The sequence below is a fragment of the Pristiophorus japonicus genome, chromosome 23 (assembly GCF_044704955.1).
Source record: "Pristiophorus japonicus isolate sPriJap1 chromosome 23, sPriJap1.hap1, whole genome shotgun sequence".
Taxonomy (NCBI): Eukaryota; Metazoa; Chordata; class Chondrichthyes; family Pristiophoridae; genus Pristiophorus; species Pristiophorus japonicus.
The window spans coordinates 18,497,384-18,519,803 of record NC_091999.1 but is presented as its reverse complement, the minus strand read 5'-3'; positions in this window follow the sequence as shown (position 1 = coordinate 18,519,803).

The window sequence follows — 22,420 nt, the reverse complement described above, 5'->3', positions numbered from 1 at the left end:
CTCCAGCGCCTTTACTTGGGTGAGGCCTGGAGTAGGATGGTCCAGAGTCGACCGCCTTTACATGTCTCGGGCGTACGTTTCCTGCGTACCGGCGGCCTCCATGCGACCGGTGCCGTGTTCGGACCACCACCTGGTGTGAGCGGAGCTCGCTTCGCTCCGCACGAGGACGGGGTCCACGTACTGGCATTTTAACAACCGGCTGCTGGACGATGTACGGTTCCAGGACTCGTTCCGTCATTTCTGGGCCGACTGGAGAAGGAAGCAGGGGGGCTTCCCATCTTGAGGCTATGGAGCGATGTTGGCAAGGCTCACGTCCACGTCTTCTGTCAAGAGTACGCGAGGGGGTCGACCAAGTTGCGGGCGGCAAGGGTCGGGCGCCTAGAAAAAGAGGTGCTCGACCTGGAATCCCATCTCGGTGAAGTCATCGGGGACCCGGCCCTGCGGACGGTGTACGAAGCGAATAAGGCCACGCTGAAGGACCTGCAGCTCGCCGGGTCCCGAGGCGCGTTCGTGAGGTCGCGGATCCGGTTCCTGCGGGATCTGGACCGCGGCTCCCCCTTCTTCTACTCGCTGGAAAAAAGACAGAGTGTCCATAAGCAGCTCCTGACGCTGCTGGACGACGACGGTTCTCCAGTCTCGGATCCGGAGGGCGTCAACAACAGGGCCCGTGAATATTACGGGGCCCTGTTCTCTCCGGAGTCGTCCAGCGAGGAAGCGCGTAGAGTTTTGTGGGAGGACCTGCCGAAGGTCAGCCCGGAGGGCGCCGATAATCTGGAAGCTCCGCTAAGCCTTGCGGAGCTGACCGGCGCCCTCGACCGGCTCTCGAGGGGAAAAGCCCCAGGGCTGGACGGGCTGACCGTGGAGTTCCACAGGGCATTCTGGGAAGTCCTGGGGGGCGACTATGCGTGGGTCCTGTGGGAAAGTCTGGTGACCGGGGAGATGCCGCTCTGTTGGCGCAGGGCAGTCATTGTCCTGCTGCATAAGAAGGGCGATCTCCGCCTCATTAAGAACTGGCGCCCGGTCTCCCTCCTGAGCACGGACTACAAAATCTTAGCCAGGGCGATGTCTGCTCGCCTTGGTGCCGTGCTGGACCACATGATCCACCCCGACCAGTCCTACACGGTCCCGGACCGGACAATCCACGATAACATCCATCTGGTCCGGGACCTCATCCATTATTCCCAGGAGGCTGGTCCTTCGGTCAACTTCCTATCCCTCGACCAAGAGAAGGCGTTCGACAGGGTGGATCATGACTATCTGTTCGGAACTCTGCGCGCTTTCGGGTTTGGGACGCATTTCATATCGCGGATCCGACGTTTGTACGCCACCGCGGAGTGTCAGATTAAGGTTAACGGGTCCTTGACAGCGCCCCTTCGCTTTGGGAGAGGGCTGCGCCAGGGATGCCCCATGTCCGGCCAGTTATATGCTGGCTGCGTGGAGCCCTTCCTGCGCCTCCTGCGGACGAGGTTGACGCGACTGGCTCTGCAAAGGCCGGGCGTGGAGGTCGTCCTCTCGGCTTACGCCGATGACGTGCTCCTCGCGATAGAGGATCCCGCTGACCTGCGGAGGATGCGTGAGTGCCAGGAGATTTACTCGGCCGCATCCTCCGCCAGAATCAACTGGGAGAAATGTTCCGGACTCCTGGTGGGTCAGTGGCGGCTGGACTCCCTGCCGGAGGAGATCAGGCCTTTTGCCTGGAGCACGTCCCATCTCCTCTATCTGGGAGTCTACCTTAGCCCCGACGAGGAAGCCTGGCCGGCGAACTGGCAGGAGCTGGAGGCCAAGGTCGCCGCTCGCCTTGGGCGCTGGACAGGACTGCTCCGAGTGCTCTCCTACAGGGGTCGAGCGCTAGTCTTAAACCAGCTGGTGGCCGCCATGTTGTGGTACCGGCTGGTCACTTTGACCCCTCCCCCTGCGTTTTTAACCAAGATACAGAAGAAACTGGTGGACTTCTTCTGGAACAACAGGAAGCACTGGATCTCTGCCGCGGTCTTGAGTCTCCCGCTTGGGGAGGGTGGTCAGTCGTTGGTGTGCGTCAGCACCCAGCTCATGACTTTCCGTCTTCAGACCCTGCAGAGATACCTTTACGTCGAGCCCCCTCCTAGGTGGCGTGCTCTGGCGATTTACTTCTTCCGCCAGCAGCACGGCCTCAACTACGACACGCAGCTCCTGTTTGTGAGCTTGGGGGGCGTCAGGACCGCCTTTCAGGAGCTGCCTGTCTTTTACAAGGAACTCACCAGGGTCTGGAACAAAGTCTCCACCAAGCGCAGCTCTCCACCGACTGAAGTGGCGGCTGTCCTGCAGGAGCCGCTGCTCGGGAATCCGTACCTCCACAACCGAGGTTTTAGATGGCGGTCGGACGAGAAGGCTGTGGCTGGTGAGGTGACCAGGGCCAGGGACCTGCTCGATGGCGGAGGAGCGGGCTGGATTGTGCCAGACACGCTGGCGCGGCGCTTAATTTCCGCCAACGTCCGCCTCGCGGCCGATGCCATCGAGTCGCTAAAAACAGCTCTGGGTCCCGACTCCATTAGGTGCATCGAGGAAGCTCAAGCACGCGGGGAGATCCCGTCCGGACGGAATTCCTCATCGGCGCCAAACCCCGGAACCTCCCTCGGGGGCCGGCGCCTCACAACTTGAGCTGACTCGGAGAAATCCCCTCCGTGACTTTCAGTTCTGCGCGGAGGGTTTTCCTATACGGGCTGCTCTTGCACACTCTCAACTTTGCCATCCTCGCCTGCCATCCGGACACGCCATGGCATACCATCTTGCCGTCCGGAGGAAGCGGGGGTCCTCGATTGGGGGCACTCTACGCAGGGGTCCTCCCACTATTTGTCGGGGACTTGGCCTGGAGGGTGGTGCACTGAGCAGTGCTGTGCAATAAATTTTTAAGCCGGTTCACGGGCTCCCAGGCCGCCTGCAATTTCTGCGGTCTGGAAGAGTCCGTGTTCCATGATTTTATTGAGTGCACGAGGTTGCAGCCCCTGTTTTGTTATTTAATGGGGCTGCTACTGAAATTCTGGCTGCACTTCAGTCCCACACTCCTGATCTTCGGGCACCCTGTGCGGAGGGGAGCGGGTAGGTCCGAGGGCCTCCTCGAAGGACTGCTCCTGGGCACGGCCAAGGGGGCCATCAGCCGGTCCAGGCAGCGGGCGGTCGAGCGGGTCGTTCAGCCAGACTGCCTGCCTCTCTTCCGCTTACACATCCGGTCCAGGGTATACTTGGAGATGGAGTACGCGGTGTCCACCGGTACGCTTGCGGCCTTCCGCAAGAGGTGGGCACCGGAGGGACTGGAGTGCATAATCACACCCGGCAACCAAATTTTAATTTGATTTTATGTTTTCAAGTTAATTTGTTTTAATTGCCGGTGCTTTTAGTGTCCCCCTCCCTTTTTATAGGGGGCACTTGGAGAAAAAATATGTTTTTGTGCCAAAAAAAAACCTTGTAAATGTTGGTGTTTCCCCCAGATCGGGGGGAACGGTTTAATGTTTTTTGTTTGCTCCTAAAAGAGTTTCATGCACAAGGACCCCCAGGTCCCTCTGCATCGCAGCATGTTATAATTTCTCCCCATTCAAATAATATTCCCTTTTACTGTTTTTTTTCCCTCAAGGTGGATGACCTCACATTTTCCGACATTGTATTCCATTTGCCAAATCTTAGCCCATTCTCTAACCTATCTAAATCTCTTTGCAGCCTCTCTGTGTCCTCTGCACAACCCGCTTTTCCACTAAACATTGTGTCATGTGCAAATTTTGTTACACTACACTCTGTCCCCTCTTCCAGGTCATCTATATATATTGTAAACAGTTGTAGTCCCAGCACCGATCCCTGTGGCACACCACTAACCACCGATTTCCAACCCAAAAAGGACCCATTTATCGCGACTCTCTGCTTTCTGTTAGCCAGCCAATTCTCTATCCATGCTAATACATTTCCTCTGACTCCGCGTACCTTTATCTTCTGCAGTAACCTTTTGTGTGGCACCTAATCGAATGCCTTTTGAAAATCTAAATATAGCACATCCATCGGTACACCTGTATCCACCATGCTCGTTATATCCTCAAAGAATTCCAGTAAATTAGTTAAACATGATTTCCCCTTCATGAATCCATGCTGCGTCTGCTTGATTGCACTATTCCAATCTAGATGTTCCGCTCTTTCTTCCTTAATGATAGTTTCAAGCATTTTCCCCACTACAGATGTTAAACTAACCGGCCTTTCGTTACCTGCCTTTTATCTGCCCTCTTTTTTAAACAGAGGTGTTACATTAGTTGCTTTCCAATCCGCTGCTACCTCCCCAGAGTCCAGAGAGTTTTGGTGGATTATAACAAATGCATCTGCTATAACATCCGCCAACTCTTTTAATACCCTGGGATGCATTTCATCAGGACCGGGGGATTTGTCTACTTTGAGTCCCATTAGCCTGTCCAGCACGACCCCCCAAGTGATAGTGATTGTCTCAAGGTCCTCCCTTCCCACATTCCTTTAACCAGCAATTTCTGGCATGGTTTCTGTGTCTTCCATTGTGAAGACCGAAGCAAAATAATTGTTTAAGCTCTCAGCAATTTCCACATTTCCCATTATTAAATCCCCCTTCTCATCTCTAAGGGACCAACATTTATTTATTCACTCTTTTCCGTTTTACATATCTGTAAAAGTTTTTACTATCCTTTTTCATGTTTTGCGCAAGTTTACCTTTGAAATGTATCTTTCCTTTCTTTATTGCTTTCTTAGTCATTCTTGTCAATGAGAATGTCTCGATTGCATTTCAGTTCTTAAATAAAAAACAATAAAGGGCTTTTCTGCCATCGTGAGTTGAACACACAGCCACTCAATTAATTATGTTGCCTATTTTGACCAATGTGAGGGCTTTTTATCTGAAGTAGGGTGTTTGCGGATCTCGGTCCCAAGACTTGTACAGCCAGCGCTCCCAGCTCAGATACAGCATGAGTTAGAAACTGGGTGGAGTTCTCTCATTACAGTATTCCTGAAGGTAACTTCAGCTGAGAGGGAGTAAAGGGTAATTTTAACTCACTGTACCTCTCACACGCACCCGCAGTGAGATGGGAAGTGAACCACCCTCTTTTAAATGCACTAAGTTGCCATCGTACATTCTAACCCATGATCTAAAGATTTTAAACTTGCCATATGAGTATTATATTCTGAAATAACTATTTATTCCACGTAATATTTTTAAATAGGGTTGGGGTGCAACAGTCCCTGTTAATTGTAAACTAACATGTTGAATTCTAATGGGCCATGTCTAAACTGGTGACTGAATCCTCTGCGGGTTTCTCACAGTTGTGTCCCTGATGTTGCTGAAGCCCATCGGTTGAATTGTTGCAATCGTTCGGCTGATGTCACATTGCGCCTCACACAGAACACATTTACACAGAGCGGAGGAGAATACATGTGAAAGTGAGTTTGTGTGTGTTCACATGTAAGTGTTTTGATGATTTTGTATAAGTTTGTGTTTTTGTGTAAGTGCACAATTACACATGAACACACAAAGACTTACATATAAAGACATACTAACAACCTGAAACATAATATTATACATAACTAGAATATAATGAAAACCATCATTGTCAAATCCAGTTATTGGTACTCTCTGAAATTTTGAACAAAACAATAATACACGTCAATCGAAACGTACACTAACACAACGGAAACTTATACCCACTTACACAAACATAGACACACATATCAATCCAGGCACACACTTACACAAAACACACTTACACATATTTACACAAATATCAACACATACATCAATTCACACACACATTTACACAAAGCACACACACACTTACACACACATAAACACATACATCAATCCACACACACACACTTACAAAAAACACACTTATACACACTTACACACACATAAACACACACATCTATCCACACACACACTTACACAAAACACACAAACAGACTTACACACAGGTAAATACACACGTCAATCCACACACAGACTTGCATAAAACACACACACACTCGTAAACAAACGCATCAAACCAAATACAGATTTACACAAAACACACACACGCTTACATGCAAACACACTATTGCACTTATACACACACATCAATCAAAACACACACTTACACGAAACATACACACACAAACACACACAGACTTACACCTAAACATGAATAACATTGAGACATAACCATACACTTACAGGAAAACACACACCTCAACATACTTACACAAGCATGAACATGCCTATAAATCCAAACACAAACTAACACAAAACACACACACACACACTTACATGTGAACACAATGTTACAAGAAAACTCACACACACTTACACCTCAACATAAACAAACATTTCGACATAACCATACCTACACATTTACACACATGAACAAAGCATCATTTTAAAATTGAGTCATTATTATTTTATCCATTTTTGTAACTGCTGATAAAGCTTCATTTAGAAATAGAACGATCAAGGCCAAAATTATTAATCAATAACATAAAAGTATACATTGCGTACCAGTTCTTGTCATATTTTTGTAAAGCCAAGCTCAGTAATTAATTCTGTGCGACCATGGTCTGTATAATTGTTCTCAGAGAAGTGATTCCTGCCACAGAGAGGGAGGGAGATAGAGATAACATAGAAAGTCAAAAGCAGTAGATAATATGATCTACTGTAAGGCTACAACAGCTGTAAATTTTCACTGTTTTTGAATGGGAGAAAAATGTTATAAAGTAACAGCTCTTCTACTCAGAAGGCAGTGCGAATCAAGCGAACAGGAGATAAGGAGTCGGCACCACGGTCAGCTCGAGAGGACGCTATCGAGAATTAGACTGTGACTATAATTTGTTAAGTATTACTTTTTGTAACAGAATGTAATTTACTTGATAAAACACTGTTTTTACTCACTATACCTGTATTAAAAGTATTTGGTATGATCTGAACAATAGTCTCCCAGTTTCAATTAAGTATATACCCTGGAAATAGCTGAATTGCTATAGTTAGCAAAGCGGCAAAAAGCTGCTCATTGGTTAAAAACTACATCTGGCGACCACGAAGGAACAAAACAAAGAGATATTGAACAAAATGCAATATACTCAATAATCAAGTTAATTGGGAACTCTTGTAATTTTTTCAGTCTATTTGAAAACAATTTGTTGTGTATCACCAGAAGATGCAAGGCAGATCATTTGATCACCGATCAAATCTTGTGTAAGGTTGATTTACGTCAACTGCTAGTGACTGTTATCTTCATTAAGGAAGCTTACTTAAAAATAATTAATTTTCAGATGCCGGAGGAGTGTCTCTCGGAAGAGTATCAGAAAAAGTTAGAAAAAAGATGTGACGAAACTCAAGTGCAGACACTGTTGCTAGATTGCCTAGGGAAGAATCCGAATGTATCCCTTAAGGATATGGTCACTTTTATTGATGAACAGATTAAAGCTAAGTAATGGAAGCTGGGTAAGGCGATGAGTCTAGTCACCTGTGCAGCTTCGTACTTCGCAGGACGTCAATCAAAGGTCAAGAAAGAATTAGAGGATAAAATATCAGAACTGGAAAAAAAATTCGGCTAAGAATGAAGAATTGCAGAAAATAGATTCAGACATTAAACAGAAAATTGTGCATTTGCAGTCAATTTGCCTCAGCTACTGCAGTAATGCAACAGCAGAGTATCAATGCAATTCACGTAGGGGCTGTAATGTAAACAATTAGGAAATCTTGAGATTTAAAAAGAAGATCTAAGCAGAGAGAATAAACGTCTCACCAAACAATTAGAGGACTCATGGGGAACAATGATGGAGGCTTTGCATCGACCCCTTCAAGGGATAAATTATAAGGTTGCAAATAGGAGCTCAGAATTATGATGAAGGTCTTGAACTTATAATTGCTACGTAGGTAACACTTGCTTATGTAGGTACAGCACAAATGTATAACGCATTGAACTGAATCCGTAACCTCTGCAATACTTAAACAGCCGGTCAGTAGTTTTTTTACGTCCCTGAGGAAGAGATAAATAAGCAAGTACAGCCACTCTAACCATCGGATAGACTGGGGTAGAGGGAAAAATGGAACAAAACAATGATGAGAGATGGACTGCTGCATTTACCACTCAGAGCCCGTCGGATAAGAGTCGACAAATCAATGTAACTTCGCTGATATCAATAGACCTATCAATGATTTTGCAGGAGGATAGCTCCTCTCCAAAACCTGTATAAGTTATGCTTGAAAACTCTTGTATTTCGGAGGTTCCACGACTGAACCTTCCCTTGCAATTGCTCGTAATAAAAGCCAGTTGATCCTGGGATTTTGTGTGTTCACATCCGTGGTTGCTATGCAGTGGGAGAAAGGTGAGGTGTCGATGAACTATATCAGTTAGTCCACGTCGAAGAAGAGAAGCCTCCTTTTTAACCCCAACATTTGGCGTCATGAACCGGATGCAGACCTTCCGACCTGGATCACGTGACAGCTAAATGGTAGTGAGCATGTTTTTTTACCACATGCAGCTGTAGCATTGACGGGGAAGGAGCTAATTTGTATAAAGAATTAGAAGGGGTCAGCTGTAGGACAACTTATAACGAACCACAGATGGCTGAAAACCAAGGGTGGGATAGGTGTATGCCTGAGAAAGAAGGAATGCAACCGCATGGGGAGTGGACCCCAGCGATCGTTATGGGAAATATAAGGCATATGTCCTGAAGCATGACGTGGTAATAACACGTCATTAAGCTGGTATTGATCGTGTGCAGTGCAAACAAGAAGGAATACAACCTAAACTGTGGGATGGGACCCCAGGATCCTAGGAAAACTGGCCAGTGGGATAAAATGCTCGCTGAGATAAATGGAAAATTAATAAAAGAAAAGAAAAATGTTGGATATCAAATTGAATTTACAAAGGACAGTTTATTTTTATCAAAAGATAGAAATTTGACCTTGAAAGCTGCAGAGAAACAAAGATGTTGAGCAAAATGGACTGGAGGAAGATGATCAAAATACTAAACCTAATTTGAAGAAACGAGATTTAAATTGGGTGTGAAAAGGATATTGGTTGAAATATAAAAACTTATGAGTTAAACCCGACAACGCTTTGTGCCGAGGAAGAGAAACAAAGATGTTTAACTATGGACTGGAGTAAGGTCATCAAAAAATGATTAAGTTCAGATTCAAAAGGGGGAAAAGATCTAAGCTATGTGAACTCAGCACAGAAAGAAAAAACTGGGAATTACAGGATTCTTAAAAAGATGGACCGGCACCGAAGTTTAGATTTTGTGCCGAGAGAAATAAAACACAAGATTTGCTCAGTGAACGGGACCATAAAAAAACAAAATACTGGAATGTATATAGCTTGCGTGGAAATTGGATTTCTATAAACAAAATAGCTATTAAAATGTGTGGTCTCGCTTTAAATCAATGAAAAACTCGTTGGCACGTATTTGAATTGGGTGTGTAGAGAAATTGGAGTTTAATCTAAAATGCTGCCTTTCCCGCTGAGAAGGTTTTATTTTGACAACTTTACCAATAATTTCTGCTATTTGAACGGATTCCTAATTTCTTATCTAGTTTTGAAAGCACAAAGACTTGGGGAAATATTTTCAGATGGATACCCGAAGTCACGTAATGACACCAGACCTTCTTACAAAGCTGTAGTGGAGTTAACCCTTTCCATTGAAAGATGTTTTATACTGGACATTATTAGATTGGATTTCTTAATAAAAGAAAAAAGACTCACCTGACAGACAGAAGAAATGTGGGGATATTCAGAATGAAAACAAAACGAAGAAAGCCTATGTAATAAGGCATGTTGGCCTTTATAGCGAGGGGATTTGAGTACAGGGTCAGGGAGGTGTTGTTACAATTGTATAGGGCCTTGGTGAGGCCACACCTGGAGTATTGTGTGCAATTTTTGTCTCCTAACCTGAGGAAGGACATTCTTGCTATTGAGGGAGTGCAGCGAATGTTCACCAGACTGATTCCCGCGATGGCGGGACTGACCTATCAAGAAAGACTGGATCAACTGAGCTTGTATTCACTGGAGTTCAGAAGAATGAGAGGGGACCTCATAGAAACGTTTAAAATTCTGACGCGGTTAGACAGGTTAGATGCAGGAAGAATGTTCCCAATGTTGGGGAAGTCCAGAACCACGGGACACAGTCTAAGGATAAGGGGGAAGCCATTTAGGACCGAGATGAGGAGGAATTTCTTCACCCAGAGAGTGGTGAACCTGTGGAATTCTCTACCACAAAAAGTTGTTGAGGCCAATTCACTAAATATATTCAAAAAGGAGTTGGATGAAGTCCTTACTACTAGGGGAATCAATGGGTATGGTGAGAAAGCAGGAATGGGGTACTGAAGTTGCATGTTCAGCCATGAACTCATTGAATGGCGGTGAAGGCTAGAAGGGCCGAATGGCCTACTCCTGCACCTATTTTCTATGTTTCTATGTTTCTATGTTTCTATGTTTACTCACCTCCTACAGAGGACAGATAGATACTTAAACACATCAAATTCAAGAGTTAAAAGCTAAGATAAATAAGCTGGCAGAGAAAAAGACAGGGCCAGATGGATAGTGCAGAGCACAGCCATAGCACCATCACCTACGGTAATAGAGATAATGTACCCCAAGGTGGGTAAGTGCAGTCCACAACCCCAACCTAACAGTCAACCAGAGAGGGATAATGAGTTTGGAGTAGAGGTGGCCCCAGCACCTGATAATGGCTATTTATCAGTGGCACTGATACGCACGACCACCATTCGCTCTAGCGGATGTAGAGCAGCCCACATTACCATGCAGGAGGTGCCCCTCAGCCCACAGGAGACAAATTCTTTTGAATAAGTTACCACCCGCTAAAGCAAAATAGTATAGATACAGAACTTTGACAAAAAGCTGGAGTAGAATACTGTGACTCAAAAGGCAGGGAAACGGGGTGGGGAGTACGGGGAACGAAAGTGGATTGAATACAAAAACCACTCTGGGGCTGATGACCGCAACAGAAATGATGCAGCATTCTTGAAAATGTTTAAGGATGGACTAGGAAAGGCACATCAACAGATAATTAAGTGAGTATTTAAGTTAGGAGATGATTATGATGAAACTTTGGAATGGGCAGAACATGAAGAGGGGTTAAAGTTAGAACAAGGGAAAAAAAGCAAAAATAGCAGCAACAGCGTTAGCAGCAGAGATGAAGGAGGAAGAGACAGACTCCCGCGCATCTCCACTGATATGTTTAAACTGCAATCAGGAAGGCAACTTCAGTAGGGATTGCCTGCAGAAAAGCAGACATTACGGCAGTTCTAAAGGGAAATGTCATAATTGTGGTAAACTTGGACATTTGACCAAATATTGCTGGAGTTATGAGGAAGGCGCTGGATGGCGAGACCACAAACAGGCAAAGAAGGGAATACCATTAATCAGGGAAGATCTGATGGACATTCTCAGACAGGTATCAGTACCACGGCCACCACCGCCCCAACCAGAGAACACCCAATAGCCAACTTAGATTTGCCCCTGACCCATAGGACCATCAACATACAAGGAGAGAGTGGGGGATATCAGAAAGCAACCCGAAGTGAGATGGTGTTGTCGAAGTACAGGGATTATGCTACCTGTTCAGTTTTGGTGCTGTCAGAATACAGAAGACAACATAAAGAAGGCATACAGAAGGCAGCGATACATTAAGGGAGATAGGGGTACTGATAGCTCTTCAGCGTAATCGGATAATTTTGGGGGATAAGCACGAAAACCGAATTAAGTTCGAAAACCCGGGACACCAGCAGCAACGAGTGGTAGGAACAACCATAATCCAACCCGAGTGGGAAACAAAGGGTGTATGGGGTAGCGTGTGCCAATTATACCCGACTCTGTGGGCACAATGCAAACAAGATTATGGATTAGCAGAGATATCACCCATCAAAATTCCTGGACCCTAACACAAAGCTCACCGACAGTTCCAATTAACACCCGAAGCTGAGGTAGCGGTCTGTCAGATAGTGCATGAATTAGAGGAGCAAAGTATACTTAAACATGTAATAGCCTCCATTAATTCCCCTGTGTGGCTGATGAAGAAACCCGACAGGTCTTACCGATTGACTATCGATTATACCACCCTGAATAAGGTGACTTCCGGAGAACACCCAATAGTGGCAAGTCCAGCCACAATTTTTAATGGCCTGGATCCAGATCATAAGATATTCACCATGCTGGATATAGTGAATGGAACTTGGACCATTCCCTTAGCCAAAGAGTGTCAAGGAAAATTTGTCTTCATGGTAAATGGATAACAAAACACATGGGCGAAGGTACCACTGGGATTCAATAACAGCTGGAGCATATTTAATCGAATATTGTCAGGGAGTTTGGAACCAGTAGACTTTGGAGAAAGAAGGAGCGAAGTAACATATCTGGGATACATAATATCGTAAGGGAAGATACAGATGCCGAGGACAGTAAGGAAGCAATTCAATCAATCCCCAGACCACGAACCGTGAAAGGGGTCAGGCAGGTACTAGGGCTATTCAACTACTGCAGAAATGTTATTCCCGAATATGCCAAGGTGGACTAACCTATACAGAAACAGGTCAAAGGGTGGGAACCCTCCTAAGAGCCAGTAAACTGGGGCCTAGATCAAGAAACTGCATGTGTGCGGTTAAAACAAACTCTCACAAGTGCTCCAGCCCTGGGACTACCAGACCAGAATAGGCCCTTTCACGTCTATACCTACCACATTAACCATCATTATAACGCGGTGGTGATTCAATTACATGGAGACAGGCATAGACCGTGGCATATTACTCAGACAAACCGCAACCTGTAGCTGCAGGACTGTCCAGGTGCGTTGCTGCCCTCGACTGTGCGGCTTGGGCCATCAGAGTTAACGAACCAATAATAATGTCAGGGTGCATTATTCTACAAACCCAGCGTACCTCAGTAGAATTACTTAACAATGGAAGGCTTAAAATGTATTCGATGCATAAATGGCGAGGTGGTAAATAATGCTCTCCCCCCTCCTCTCCCGCCACCACCCGCCCCCCGCCCCGCCCCACTCAACGGGACGGTAACAATAATAAAAGACGCCTGCAGGGTGGATCATTACAAAGGGAGAGGAGCATCATTGTAGCACAACAGAAGATGAGGGAAGTAGTCAGGCAAGTGAAACCCTGCTTGAGGAGGCAGACATGGATCTATATGTAGATGAGTTTCGGCGCTATATCAATGGGACACCACAGACGGGATGGGCCGTGGTAGATAGCAGCGGTCAGGTCAAAGGGGAAGGACGGTTAGAAGAGAATCTCTCAGCTCAAGTGGTTGAATTTGTGGTTCTCACTGAGGCTCTGAGGCTTGCGAGGGGAAAATGAGTAAATATCTATACAGAGAGTCGATATGCTTTCGGAGTAGAGCATGATTATATGATAGCCTGGAGCAGACGGTGATACACGACCTCAGGAGGAGGACCGATTAAACATGAGGAGTTTGGGAAACATCTAGTGGAAGCCTCCTTCCTACCCCAGGAGTGTGCGATAATAAAGATCAAAGCACACGTAAAAAATAATGATCAGTATGAACAGGGGAAGGCATGGACAGATGAAGCAGCCAAGCGAGTGGCAGGTACACTGACCGGGGAAGCCCAAGGCAGAGCATGTACAATTGGGCCTGAGGAAGTAAATATGCTTGAGGTACAGGGAGAGGCCACTCCGCAGGAACAGGAGGAGTGGAAGCAGAGATGGGCCAAACAAGGGACCAACGGGATATGGAGAAAAGATGGGAATATGGTGGCCCCGGAATGCATCCAGGGGAGCCTATTAAATTTATACCACGGGTATGTGCATACAGGTAGAACCACCATGATAAGCTTGATGTCCAGATGCTGGTGGTGGAAGGGAATATCGAGAGATATAGAGGACCTCGGCAGAAGGTGAGTGATATGCGCAAAATACAACCCAGGGGGAAAAGTAAAGGTCAGAATGGGACATCAGCCCCGACCGAAGGGACTCTGGGAAAATTTGCAGGTAGATTTTACTGGACCATTATCCAGCAACAAGGGGAAAACATACTGCTTAGTTATAATAGACACGTTTATGAAGTGGGTAGAAGCTTTCGCCACTAGGAATTGTTCAGTAGAAACCATGACCAGGATCCTAGCAGACAAAATAATGGCACTGCAGCTGAACTCAGATCAAGGTACACACTTCACAGGGAAGATAATGAAACAGGAGTGCGCTTCGGGATTAGGCAAAAACTATCCCACATCAACGAGACTGGAAAGGGATGGGTAGACAGGATACCCCGAGTATAAATAAAGCTCAAGGCAACCACTAGTCGAACGACAGGAATGATACCCTTTTAACTAAAAAAATATGGAAATCTGTAATGGAACTCTGTAAGCAGTTACATGATATAGAGTCAAAGGTTAGAGATCAGCAAATCAATGATTTAGAGAACGACACTAAGAAACAGAAGTTCCAAACAGCCCAAATAGGCAGTCAAGAGATTACCCCAGAGAGGTTCGGGATCGCATCCAAATGGATCGGTCTCTATCAGGTAATCATGGTAAGTTATGGTACTTATAAGGAGTATCGGCAAGTGGAAACACTGGACCCAGTTAAAAAAGCATGGTCACTAACTAACCAGTGACGACCGGAAAATAATGCTTTTTGCAGGACTCGAGAGCTCGTGGAAATAACGTGGAGTAACGCAGCCTCATATCAGTGACAACAGACTGAGGGATGGCAAGGCCTGTATTACAGGGACTTGGGCGACATTAGTTTAATAAAACATCAAAAACACTGATGGTGTCGGACGGAGCAACAGTAGAGTTAAATAACGGGCATAAAACAACGTTACAAGGAAACGAAACAACATTGGGGATGAGCCAATAATATAGAACCATAATTAGTGGGAATAAGACCGCGGTGTGTTTTTAATCAGGAGGGACAAACATACTGCACCAGGGGAAGGGGGTGAAGATTTCACTAACATCTATGAATGGTGGTGGAGGGATATCTCCAGAGATAGATCCACCAACACGGCCCCATCCACTCGTTTAGCAACAGTGAGCATGACCAGGGCCTCGACCATCACACCCCCAGCGCCACAAACCTGTCCAACTGTGAACACTGGGGCAAAAGAGAAATTGATAAGGCAGACCAAGGATAAGATACACTTCAGGGTACGTCAGCGAATAATTACTGTATTCCTAAATTTAAAAAATAAAGCTACCCCAACATCTGCGGGTTAAACAGTATAAGCCTGCATAGAAACATGATCCTTCGAGCACTTAAAGGCGCTGAATCCCAAACCATGAAGTTTAATGTGGAAAGAGGGTCAGGTAAAAAAAAAACGGGACAGGGGAAAAAGAGGGATACTAGAAATGGTACGAGGCAGGATACACGGCAGGATACCTGGCAGGATACACTGCAGAATACACGGCGGGATACGTGTATGTGGCGGGAGTTGCGAAACTATAGACCTGCACACGATAGATGATTGAGTTAACGCCTTCGCATGAACCTGACAGGGATTGCAGTAAAGAGATAAGGATAATGAAAAGATACAGGCACAGCTGGGTAATGGCGCAGAAAGCGAATTATTACAGTGGCCCACACATTGCGAGACCACACCAGAACTATAAATGAATAGAGCATAACGCAACTTAAGTAAAACCATACAGACAGAACTAGTACGTGCAGGATATGGAGCATGGTTGCTCAATGGAATACAAGATAACATAGAGTAGCTTCAGAATAGAAAGGTGCCGGATTGGATAACACTCGATATATTTACCAACTGGACCTTAGACAAAACCATGACTCATGCCTGCGAGGTGCAGAGAAACAGTCATGCTTGGGTTTCAAAGGCCAGCTGTGTTACCGGACATTTAAATAGATTTTTTATTATCTCTACCACAGTATGATGTGAAAACAGGAGATCCTCTATACCAAACAATGCAGGAGAAATAAGGAATCAAACTCGCGTGTGGTATGATGACAAACCAGAAATGTAACTGAGGAGAACAACACTACTAAGAATCTCAGCATATGTAGATTGTTATAAAAATAACCAAGTTGCTTTATGTCGAGATCCACTACGAATCATCAAAGATGACTGTGGATATAACCAAGTGGACGGGTGCACCTTGAGCATCACCTCCACTAACACAGGACTACAAAATTATCGCTGTTTCACGAGGATATGGAGATTGATGTGTGACCACCATGGCAACTGAAATGAAGAAAGGAACACCTCATGCACCATTATGGATATTGACTTCTGCTTTACTCCACTTGATGAGACAGATATAAATGGGTTTATTATAACCCCTGAGCTAAAGGAGGAATGATCGATGGGACAATGATGGACATTGCCTGAGGAGGTTATGCGAAGACCAGCGGGCCAAAATGAAAACTGATACTCGAATTGAAAGAGAAACAAACTCGACTGAATTGGACACCATTCGACAACATATAGGATACTCCAGGCGGGGCAGAAATTCGGCAGAACAGTGAAGACTCCAAGTGGAGGGAAGATAGATGAAACAGCAGATACTCCAGGTGCGGCATAATTCGAACAGCGAGAAAATGTTGGCTACAAAGGACTTATACATGAACTAAGCTAGACTCAATGTACTGGATGTAGTGCAAGGGTGCTCACCTTGCTAGTATTATCCTTTAGAAAGTTGTAACCGACGTAAGAGGCAAGCCCTAGCCCGTACTATAGTTAAAAAATTGAAGAAAGGGAAATCAGATAGTCCGGCAGAAAGGACATACATAGTATAACCTTGATGGGAAAGCTAACAGATAGCTCCAGGAGCTCGGGAAGTAGCACTACCCAAGTGAAAGGACAACCCTGGAATCTCACCCATGTGGAATTAATTGCGAAATGGCCTATCTTGGGCATATAGTCAAGGGCCATTAGGGGGTAATTGTAAGGGATAAATAGTAAGGTTCTAGATAGGGGGTCAGAATTATGCCGAAGGTAGTGAACTTATCAATTGTCGATGTATGTAACACTTGCTTATATAGGTATGACACACTTATACGCATTATATCATAGCTTAACCTGAGTAACACTTAAACAGCCAAAGTCAGCAGTTTTGTTTAAAAGTCGCTGATCAAGAGATAAAGAAGCCAGGACAACCACACCAGGCGTCGGATAGACTGGGGTAGAGGGCAAAATGGAATAAAACAATGATGAGAGATGGGCAGTTTCATGTACCACTCGGAGCCCGTCTGATAAGAGTCGACAAATCACTGTAACTTCGGTGATAGCAATAGACCTATCGATGATTTTGTAGGAGGATAGCTCCTCTCCAACACCTGTATAAATTATGCTTCAAAACTCTTCTATTTCGGAGGTTCCAATACTGAACCTTCCCGTGCATTGCTCGTAAAAAAACCGATAAACCTGAGGTTTCGTTTGTTTACTTCCGTGTTCGTCATACAGTGGGAAGCTGGACGAGGTGTCGATTAACTATATCAGTTAGTACACCCCGAGGGAGAGAAGCCTAGTTTTATCCCAACGGAAGGGCAGGTGTCGATTAACTACATCAGTTAGTCAACCTTGAAGGAGAGAAGCCTCCTTTTTACCACAACACCTTCCCTCCTCACCACTCCTCTCCTCACCTCTCTCCAATGCTCATCTCCTCTCCTCTCCCCTACCTTCTACCCTCCTCTACTCTATTCTCCTCTCCCACCCTCGCCTCTACCCTCTCCTCTCCCCAGTCCTCTCCTCTAATCCCCTCCCCTCTTCACTCCTCTTTCCTCTCCTCTCCTCTCAACACATCCACTCTCCGTTCCACTACTCTCCCCTGCTCTGCTTTCTTCTCCCCTCTCCTCCCCTACACACTCGTCCCCTCCCTGCTCATCTCCACCCTCCTCTCTCCCCTCGTCTCTCTTTTCCTCGCCTCTCCACTACTCTCCTCCTTTCGCCTCTCCTCTCCTTCACACTCCTCTCCTCTCCCCTCTGCTCACCTCCTTATCCTTTCATCATCTCTCCTCTCCCCTCTCCTCCCCCATCCTCTCCACTCGGCTCATCCCTTCTCCCATCTCGTCCTCTCTCCTCTCCACTTCTCTTCTCACCTGTCTTCCCGTTCTCTCCTGTCTCCTCTCCTCTCTCCTCTCCCCTCTCCTCAACTCTCCTCCCCTTTCAGCTGTTCTCCTCAACTCTGTTGTGCCTCATTTTCTCCCCTCTTGCCTAACTTTTCCACACATCTACTCCATTCTCCCCTCTTCCCTACACTATTCTCCTCCCCTTCCCTCTCCTCCATTCTCCTCTCATCTCCTCTGCTGTCTCATCTCCACTCATCTCCCGTCTTCCCCGATCCACCCCTATCCTCTCCTCTCTCCTGTTTTCAGGTCGCTTCTCACTCCACTCTCCTCTCTCCTCTCCACTCGTCTCCACTCCAATCATCTCGACTCCTCTCCCATAAATTCTCCCCTCCTCTCCTCACCCCTCTCATCTCCACCTCACCTCTTCTCCCTTTTCATTTTAACTCCTCTCCTCACTTGTGTCGTCTGATGTTCTCCCCTCTCCTCTCCTCCCCGCTCCTCTCCTTCCATCTGCTCTCCTGTACCATCTCCAGTCCTCTTTTCTCCACTCCTCTCCTCCCCCTCCTACCCTCTCCTCCCCTCTGCTCTCCTTTCCTCTACCCTCTTTTCACCTCCTCCTCTCATGCACTGTCTTCTCTCTCCTCTTCTCTCCCCTAACTTCCCCCCCTCTTCTCCACTCACCTCTACTCCTCTCTCCGTTACCCACTCTTCTATCCTCTCCTGCACTCTCTTCTAATCTCCTCCCTTGTCCCCTGTCTTGTCCTCTCCTCTCCTCTAATCTACTACCTCCTCTCTCTACTCTGCTTTCATCTTTTCTCTGCTATCCTCTCATCTGTTCTACTCTCCTCTCCATTGCTCGAAACTCCATAGCTCTTCTCTTCTCCACTCTCCTCTCCACTTCCCCTCTCTTCTCCCCTCTCCTCCCCTCCCTTCTCATCTCTTCTCGCCCCTGCTCTCCCAGCTCTCTTCCTCTCCTCTCCTCTGATGGTCTCTCCTCTGCTCTCCCACTGCCCTTCCCCTCTCCTCTGCTCTACTCTCCTTCTCTCTCATCCTCTCACCTCTCCACTTCTCTCCATTCCTCCCTTCTCTGCTACGCTCCTCTCCTCCTCTCCCCGCTCCTCTCATCTCTCTTCTGTCCCCTACCTTCTCCCCATCTCTACTCCACTCTCCTCTCCACCCCTCTCCCCTACACTCTCATCTCCACTCCCCTCGCCTCTCCACTCCTCTCATCCCTCTACTCTCCCCTACCTTTTCCTCACCTCTATTCCACTCTCCTCTCCTTCCATCTCCCCTACACTATCATCTGCTTTCCCCTCCTCTCCTCTCTTCCCCTCTCCTATCTTCTCTTCTCCCCTCTTTTCTCCTCTCTTCTCCTCTCCTTTCATCTTATCAACTCTCCTCTGCTTTCCTCTACTCATCTCTGCTCTGCTCTCCTCTGCTCTCCTCTCTACTTCCCCTCTCATCTATCCTATCCTCCACTAACCTCTCCTCCCCTTCCTGCTCATCTTCACTCTTTCCTTCTCCCACCCTCTCCTCTCACCTCCTATCCTCTACTCTGTTCTGCTGTCTTCTCCACTCAACGCATCTCCTCTCCTCACCTCTGCTCTCCTATTCCCCTCCTCTCCTCTCCTCCATACTCATCTCCTCTCGTCTACTCCCCTCCCACCTCCTGTCCTCTCTCTTCTCCCCTCCTCACCTCTCTGCTCCTTTCATCTCCATTCCTCACCTCCAGTCTCTACATTCCCTGCTCTGAGGAGAATAAACGATTTGATGGCGTGTGACTGTCAGTATGGCATCGGTTGCCATGAATCCGGACTGACCATTGTAATAATAGCACACACGTATCCTTACTGACCAATATGTTATCTGTCCCCATGTGCCCTGACTGACCACTCTATTATCTGTCCCCATGAACCGTTACTGACCAATATATTATCTGCCCCATGTCCCCTTACTGACCACTGTATTATCTGTCCCCATGTATCCTTACTGACCTCTGTATTATCTGTACCCATGTATCCTTACTCACAATTATATTAACAGTCACCATGAACCCTTACTGACGATTGTATTATCAGTTCTTATGTAGCCTTACTGACCACTGTATTATCAGTCCCCATGTACCCTTACTGACAATTGTATTATCAGTCCTCATGTACCCTTACTGACCAATATATTATCTGCCCCATGTACCCTTACTAACCACTGTATTATCAGTGCCCATGTATCCTTAATTTGCACTGTACTGTCAGCCCCCGTGTATGTTACTGACATTTCCTTAGCCTGCCTCTATCCTTCCATTTGTTTTATTTCACTTGTGTTACCCCGAGAAGTGAATTCAAAATCTGAAATTACAGAATTATTTTACATCTCAGTAATAACAGAAACTGCCGAAATGAAAGTTGCTTCCTTCACATGTATGCTGTGATTCTGTGGAATTAACTATTTCTGCTTTTACCAATAGTGCTTGGTTTTGGATAAAGTTATTTGATCTGAAAGCCACGTTGCTTTTAAAATATTTTGCAATTGAAAGTGATGCAAAGAACAGGTTTGGACAACTTGTTTATTCAGTGACTGTGATTAATATCCTTCAGTGTGCAGTTTAATTGTCTCACTGGATAGTTCCCTCAGGCTATAAATAGGGATTTTTTTTCAGTCTGCACAGCAATGTTTGACGGAAGTTGTTGTCTAAAACGAACAGCGCTCATTGGAGCTCACAGAAAGTCAAGTTATGTTCTGGGACATTCCAACTCAGCTTTGGATCCTGTGGGCACTTTTCAATGTGGAACGTATTTATTACCCGCTCCTCGCTGCTGTTGGTGTTCCTGGTGAGTCCTTCATCTGCAATTAATTATGTAACCCATGTTTCTCTGTATTTGCTGTCCTTGTCCTTTAGTTCTAGTTATTAATTGTATTCAATTAAACCTCTTGTTCTGTGTCTGGCAATGCAAATAAGTTTCTGTCATGTAATGTGTGATCATTTGTTAATTAGCTGCTCCCAGTTCAATGAACAGTATGTTGTTTCCACAACTTGCTTCCAGTGATAGTGGTTCACAGGATTTGACAGAAATGTGACTTTATTGACACAGATATGTTAGTGAACGATTATATTATTGAACAGCTTGCAGTCAGCTTTCTGCACTGATGCCCAGTGTTGGATAATAAATATGTGTTCAGCGGTAACAAGTGTTTTAAGGACCTCTGGTTATTGTAAATGACACTGACCAGTGGAAATCAGCGTTGAGAGATCCTTCACAAATACACTGAGATATGAGACATTATTCACTAATGATTCAGCTATAGACAGTTGTCGTAATTTCCACTGCCTCCCGCTCTGCCTCACAGTCACTAATTCCAGATGATCACGACAGGGTTAAAATTGCAATACGGATTCCAGTAAAATGTTTATTCAGTTGTGTTTGAATTGATTTATTTCCCTTGTTCAGCCTCAGTTCAGGAGAGCTCGGTGTGGGCCGCACGGTAGCAACTATTCAAAACGGAGCACTATATTGTGAAATATTTTAATATTTCCAGTCTCAAACTCTCTCTGTCAACTGGAAGTCTGTAACTTTCTCACACCAGGTGAAAGGAAGTTGGTTGACACAGTTCCAGCTGTAAACAGACACGTTCGAAAATCTTCTGTGACATCTTAAAACATGGGTTATCATTAGTCTATTGTAAAGCGACAGTCCCTTCTTTAAAGATTATTTGCAATATTCTTGGAAAGTCAGCTTAAGCCAGTTACAAAGTGTACTTTCAAAACAATGGTTGGAAAGGTTCTGATTTCGACACATAATACAATTCAATTCATCTTCTTCAGCCTACGACACAACCACAGTAATCTCGCCAAAGACTCCATTCCCCTCTCTGGCCACAGATTTCATTCCCCACCTTGGCCACAGACTCCATTCCCCTCCCTGTACACAGATTCGATTCCCCTTCCTGGAAAAAGAATCGATTCCTCTCATGGGCCACATAAACCATTCCCCTCCCTGTCACAGACTCCATTCCTTCCTTGGCCACAGACTCCATTCTGTCCCTTGGCCCCCAATTCCATTCTCCTCCCTGGACACAAATTTCATCCCCCTCGCTGTCCCCATACTACATTCCCATCCCTGGACAATGACTCTATTCTCCTCAATGAACACAGGTTATTCACAAACTCGCGGCTTCTTGTGCTGAATTATTGCTTCCTCTGACTTCTATCAGAGTCTCATTCGGAGCTTTACACACCTGGAAAAAGTCCAATACATTAATTATTTCAGTCATGATCCGGCACCCACACATCACATCCACCGCTTCACTCACTCCCTGTCACAACACCCAAACACCCCATCCACTGGTACATTCAGTCCAGATCCAACACCCACACGTCCCATCCATTGGTACATTCAG